Here is a 6,892-nt window from a genome sequence, read left to right on the forward strand (position 1 = left end):
CCCAAAACCCCTCTTTCTACTCTGTGCACGTTCCCCGAAAAAACCCCTGGGGAACGTTTGTTAAAACCCCCAGGGGAAATTGGGGGGCCTTGCAGACCACACCGTAGCCATTCTGAAAGAAGGAGCTTAGATTCCGTGCTTTCCAAAGTGGGGGAGATGCTAGTTTCTTGTTCTCAGAAATCTTATCAGCAAGTCAATCAGATCTTTCACATCAAGATTCCACCAGTAAAAAGAAGGATTGTAATGATGCTGGAACTCCAGAAAGACGTTTTTTGGACTAGGGGTTTTGGTACAAGACTGAAGTTGGGGAAACAGTTCAGAAACAGTAACCCAAAGGTAATAATGTGTCCAATAATCGTCACAGTCATCATCAGTCTTCTCTGACTCTCCTGCTAAAAATACCCATGCACAGAGGTTAAATAGAGTTATGAAGATTCATTATCTAGAAAGAGTTTGAAAAGAACTCCTGTCAAGGCTGTAAAAAGGGCCCTCTCACTCTCTACTCCCACAAAGAAAAATTTTGGCCCCTAAATCCCCCAGGAGGAGCTTCGTGTTGAGTTAGGCAAAGAGGAGCCATTTTTCTGTACCCAAAGAAAGTAAATGATAGTCCTTTCAGCAAGAAAATTTTCTCTGTTGATGGAACAGTTCCTGGCACACCCCAAACAAGGTACCCAGAATAAAACGCTATTGGATACATCCCTATCCACTATGACACCAAGCAAAAGATTTACAATTCAGCTTGACGCTTACTCCAAGTAAACGTGTTTTAATGGCCAATAATCCACAAACTCCTAAAAACAAGTTAGGAATTTTATCTAGTAATCCTCCAACTCCCAAAAGCATTCTGAAAACTCCCTCCAAGACTCCTGGAAAAACACCTGTTAAAGAAAACATTCAGAGTCCTGAATATTGCTACAACGGGAAAGAAAGAGAAGCAGACTCCAGGAAAACACCAATAAAGGGTATGGATGGTAAGGCAGGCCTGAAAGTATCCAAATTAATTTTAAAAGACATCAGTGAGGGAGTCCTGAAACTCCTTCCAAAGTAGATGTAGGTACTCCTGTGAAAGTTGGTACATTTGTCTGTAAGGAGAGAGTGAAATTGAGCTTCTGTCACCAGTAAAGGCAGCAGAAGCAGCCATAGTACAAGTTCAGTTTTTATTTACACTCCAGAGAAAAAATATCCACTGGGAGAAGACACATGTATAGAGGATGAAAATGAGAATTATCAGGAGCAAAGACCATGGAGCAGACATTAGTGTTGAAAGTTTAAAGGGTATAACTCCAGAGGATTTTTGAATTGATGAATACACTTATGTTTGGAAAAAAACAAGAAGAAAGCTCTGAGATGGGAGCAAGCAAAAGATCAGTGAAGACCCATGACTTTTCAAACTAGATATCAATGGTATCTTGTGTTCTCTTTCCAGTCCTACCAAAACAGGAAGTAATCAGTCTCCCGTTGTTAGCCATAGTTTGCAGGAAGACTTGGTCCCATCTTTGAAAAAAGAAAAACTCCTTTGCTTGATTAAATGTTTTCTTGAATGACAAGTGACCCCTGAAAAGAATATTGACTGTAAGCCATGTAGTGAGGATCTCCTTGCTAGTCCGAAATTATTTTGGACCCAAAATTAAGAGGATATAGAGAGAAAAACCCAACAATTTAAAAGCCTTGAAAACAATACAGAATCCCAGCCAGATGTTGCCATGGATAAAACTGTGGAAGAGGAGAGACTAAAGGAAGGTGATCATTTAAAAAAGAGTGTAGAAAATGAGATTACCGTCGATGCAGACAAAGGAAGTGCAGTTTTATCTATTGACTCAATGAAAAAAAGTTTAAGTGACTCAGACAAATCCCATGTACAGAAACTCTTGAAGTACAAAGAACATTGACAAATAAATCTCAGAAAAAAGTGCAAAAGGAAATGGAAAGTGAAAGAAGGACAAGCAGTTGGTTAGATAAATTTATAAATGAGAAAGAGATGGAAACACTTCAGGCAGAAGCAATGTCAGAGGAATCAACATGTATTGAAACAAAGAAAGATAGGGATGAGGTATTGGAAAAAATGGAGCAAGGATCCAATCATGAATGCAAAATGACTTCAAAAGAGCAACTGAAGATCACTGGGCATTCAGAACCTTCAGAGATGGACTAAGTCATTAGTGGTAAATCTGAAGAAAAAAGAATTTTTGAAAGAAGAAACTTGTAAAACAACTTAGAAAAAACAGAAGGGGAGAAAATAGAAAAGGGAGGGGAACAGTTGAAAATTATGCCAGTGAATGTATTACAGAAAAATGTCAGCAGTGATAGTTTGGGGGACAGGAAGAGGAAATCAAATCTGTAATGAAACCTGAAAGAATATGTAGAAGAGAAACAAGAAAATCTGGGGAATAAATCATTATTGCACAGTAGTGAAGAGTCCTCAAAAAGCAAGGCTAGGGACTCATTAGTGTTATATAAAGATGACAAGGAAGATTCTGAAATGCTAGATGAAGTATTAACACACAAAACGCAACAGAAAAAATAGCTAGTGAGAGTGAGAGGCCAGAAAATGGAAGAAGGAGAAAAACAGTGTTACTGGAAGCAGATGTGATAATGTTAACCAGATGGATGATGTGACAGATAGAAGTCAAAAAACCCGTAAGAAAATCACCTGGAAATTACCCTCATGTGATAATTCCCTTTAAATTTATCAGCCTGAAAGTAGAGACTCAGACAAAAATCCAAGAAAACTACTAAGAGGAAGATATTTGAAAGTGATGATGAGATTGAAGAGACAGTCAAACAAGAGAATATTAAAAGGAGGCTGAGCAGCAGTTACAGACAAGACCTCAAAAGGAAAAAGGGAAATGATAGAAGGGCGAGCTTGAGGAAAACAGGCAGAGTAACAAAAGAAAAACTGAAGAAAGAGCAAGTAAGAGGAGTTGTGTCAGAAGAATTCCCTCATTCAAAGAGTACAGTAGTGAGGATGAGGATTATATCTTTGAAACTTAGTAGCTCCCTGTCAAGGAGAAGGTTGATGCACCATCTTCAAAGAGGAGGGGGAAATTTTGAAGAGGGACGATGATTTCATATCTCCTTTGAAAGCAGACTTGGAATTGATGCCTTTGAAAAATGTTGAAAATCTACCCCACAACAATAAAATAAAGTAAAAAGTATCAGTTGAAAATGTGTTAAGAAGGCAGGGGTAGAATCTAGTAAACCTGATTTACAGGATTCTCCATTATCCCAAAATAAGCACTCCAGATAGGTGCAAGCAACAGAAAATTGATATTTATCTCTCTCCCATACACAAACAAGCTGCAGAAGCTGAAAATGTAACAAGACTTTCTACAGAAACTTTAGTACGGAAAAGACCAGAGACACCAAATGACTGGAAGAGAGTCAAGCCAAGAGCTAACAAGAACAAGAATTTTAAGCTAGATATAGACAGTGATGCCCAAAAAGTACAAATTTGGCAAACAGAAGCGGGAAGAAATGAAGAAAAACCTCGGGGCAGGACAGTAAAAGGAAGAGAAAAGGTGGAAATTAAACTTACCAAAAGCGGAGATCACTACCAAGTTTCTGAAGCAAATGCATCAATTGGAAGTTCAGATCTCAATTCCAGTAGTGATATGCAAGTTAATTCTGCCACAAATAATGACAAGAAAGATGCTGACAATTCTTTAGATTCGTCTAGTGCATGTGATACTCCTGTATCAAAAAGAAGAAAGGCCTGAAGGAAAACTATAATAACACCTCTGCGATTTACAAGACATATGTCAAAAGACTTGAGTGTGTTCCAGAGTTCTTTCAGAAATTTGATCACTTTATCCCCAGAGAGAGGAGGAAGCCCATGAAAAGTCAAAGAGAAAGAGTGATGAAGCATTAGGACACAAATTAGAGAGAGAATGATGGAAAAAACAAAAACAATGGAGAAGATTCAGTAAGCACTACTTCAAGCATTGGCCACTGTAACAGTTCAGACCTCGAGGGACCTTCCTTTTGACTTGTCACCAGATCCCAATTGAAGAGCCAAAGGAATACAGTTTTTTAATGAGGGAATGGACAGTTCAGAATGTCCCCGGATCACCCACCATGAAGACCTTTATACGCAAACAAAAGAATAAACATTCCATTGACAAAAGTCCCCCTATAAAATTGTCTCCAATCCACAGTAGACCAAAAAGCTCTAGACTTTTCCCAAACCCCAAATAGTTAAGTCTAGGTCATTTATCAGTGTCACCAATAATTTAAAAACAAAGTAAATGTAGATACCCATGAATCTCAAGGCAATTCAAGATATCAACGAAAGCCCAAGTCTAGCAGAAGGTTGTACAGAAGCAGCAAAAATTTTTAAATTTTCATGGTGATAGACATGATAGAAACCAGTGAGTAATATCTGGTTGTGCAAAATTCTAAGTGTGAGGGCATATTTTTTTAGGTACAATTCCTGATTGCAACTGTGGCAAGCAGGCTTTCTGAGTGTTTGTGTTTTATGTTTAGGAGTGTATATTATGTATTTCAAACCCAGTTCCTAAATTTTATATAGAAATATATATTCTGTCTATAAATGAATTGCTTGTATAGTCATAATAATAATAATGAACATTTGGAGTTGATTGTATTGACATTATAAATTTGCTGGATATTTTCATTTGCTTCTTTTTAGATGTAGTTTTTTTGTGTTATTAGTTTTACTATTTTCATTAGCATTCTTGTCATTTATTATTATAATTATCATAATATATTATTATTATTATTATTATATTATTATTACTATTATTATTTTCATTATTATTTTCATTATTATTATCATTTTCATCATCATTATCACTAAACAAATTATTGTTAAATTATCATAATATTACATGATCATCACTGGTTATTATTACATTTTTTTATTATTATTATTATCATTATCATATTACTGATTCTGTATTTTAATGATTTATTATTTGTTTTTTATTTTTAATGTCTGAAATGGTGAAAATCATTTGCAAGTCTGTGATCTTTATTTCATTGTCATTTTACACAGCATTTTGGGAACCTTACCCCTTTAATTTTTTGTACAGTATTTAGATTTCATTTAGCGACTCAATTTAGATGTTCATTTTTATTGTATTGTTAATGCTTGAAATATTATTTTGGAATAGAATTTTATTTTAATTTCACTTATTTAAAACTTTTCTTTTAAAGTCATGTGTTTTTTATTTCAGAAATAATGGGTGAATAAGTTTCTTTTTCTTTCCTTTAAAAAAATGTTTTGGGGTTATATCCAGGGGAAAGTATAATGAGTTTTAGCATATCAAAAACAGACGGGTTAGAACTTTTGGCCCAAAAAAATGATAACCTTTTTTGGTTTTTCTTAGTCTGCTTGTTTTATATAAAAAAAGTTTCCCCAGTTTTGTATTTAGAAAGTTTATATTTCAGCGAGTTATTTCAGTTTTCCCAGTCCCCTGTTATTTTGTTTAGAAGTATTTACAGTTTTTGATAAATAAAGTAATAGCAGAATTTTAAAAAATGAATGAACCCCTTCATTTCATCAAGGTACTGTTAAAGTAAAAAATGGGCTCCCGATATTAATGTATTAATTGGTAATTTTTCCCTTTGCCCGTTTTTGGGGGGGACCCAATGCTGGGAATCTCCCTACCTTGGGCCTCAGCCTTTGCTTAACTAATTTTGCAGGTTTTTTTCCCCTCTGCTTTCTGCTTCTTTTCCTACCATGGCCAGTAATGAAGAGGCTCTCCTTTGACCACGACTCTGAACACTACAACTACTACCCCCTCAATGCTACTAATACATATCCACCCAAGTCAACACTCAACTCCAGGAAACATTTCAATCCCCAACAACTTTTCATCAATCACCCCTTCTACTATTATACTTTACAGCCTTATTGTCCACCTCCGTCATAATAGTCCCTCAACACTACTCCCTTTTCCACACGTCCCCTTCCTTCTACCACCCATACTCTACAATATCTAAATACTCTATTTAGCCCGCCAAATGGACCGTTTTTTCGTGACCCCCCCACAGCTTACTCTGACAACACTTCTCTTCCAGAAATGTCTCCAAAAACAAATAAGTAAAGTCTCATTCCGTAGCCGACCCAATCTTTCTCGTCTCGTCACAGTTATCTCTGAAAACCAAGCTGTAGCATTTTTTTCTTTTAACGGTAGGTTCATGTTTGAAACCGCCGTGGTCACTGCATGATACTTAATTTTAGTTTTCATGTTGTAATGCTCTTGGAGTGAGTACGTGGTAGGGTCCCCAGTTCCTTCCATGGAGAGTGCCGGTGGGTACCTTTTTAGGTAATCATTCTCTCAATTTATCGGGCTTGGACCAGCACTTGACTTGGGCTGGCTTGGCCACCCAGTGGCTAGGTAGGCAATCAAGGTGAAGTTTCCCTTTCCCAAGGGAACAACGCGCCGGCCGGTGAGTCGAACCGTCGGGCAGTCTTTAGTCCGACGCTCTAACCATTTGGCCCACCGGGCCTTGGCGATCATGGCTTCCATGATTTTTTCTTGGCAATTTTGTGGGTGGTTTGCCATTGCCTTCCGCCCGGTGTTTTTATCGAGTCACCATCTCTATTACCCGGCACTGACTTGAGCAAGCTATAGCATTATAACTCTTAAATGATTTCTCTGGAATCTCATCCATTTTCAATACTGGTACCAGAACTGTCTCTGTCTCCCAAGCATACTGCCCTATTTATAAAAATAATCAGACTGTGGACTTACTCGCTTGCCTCACGGACTATGATGCGATATCAGTACAGTGCTACTCCACCCTCCTACAGGTCATCGTAAGAACCCCACCAACTTAACCAAAATTATTTTCCTCCCTTTAATGTTTACATTGGTGGAGAATCCCCCCCTGCCCGCCCATATCAAACCTCCTCCCGTCAGGTCAA

The 6,892-nt window shown here is 37.4% G+C and overlaps 1 pseudogene; it reads left to right on the forward strand.

Moving 5' to 3' along the window:
* Positions 1-73: 73 nt before the first annotated feature.
* On the forward strand, positions 74-4,336 carry LOC119571992 (annotated as a pseudogene).
* The last annotated feature ends 2,556 nt before the right edge of the window (positions 4,337-6,892 follow it).

The sequence above is a fragment of the Penaeus monodon genome, unplaced genomic scaffold (genome assembly GCF_015228065.2).
Source record: "Penaeus monodon isolate SGIC_2016 unplaced genomic scaffold, NSTDA_Pmon_1 PmonScaffold_899, whole genome shotgun sequence".
Lineage (NCBI taxonomy): Eukaryota > Metazoa > Arthropoda > Malacostraca > Decapoda > Penaeidae > Penaeus > Penaeus monodon.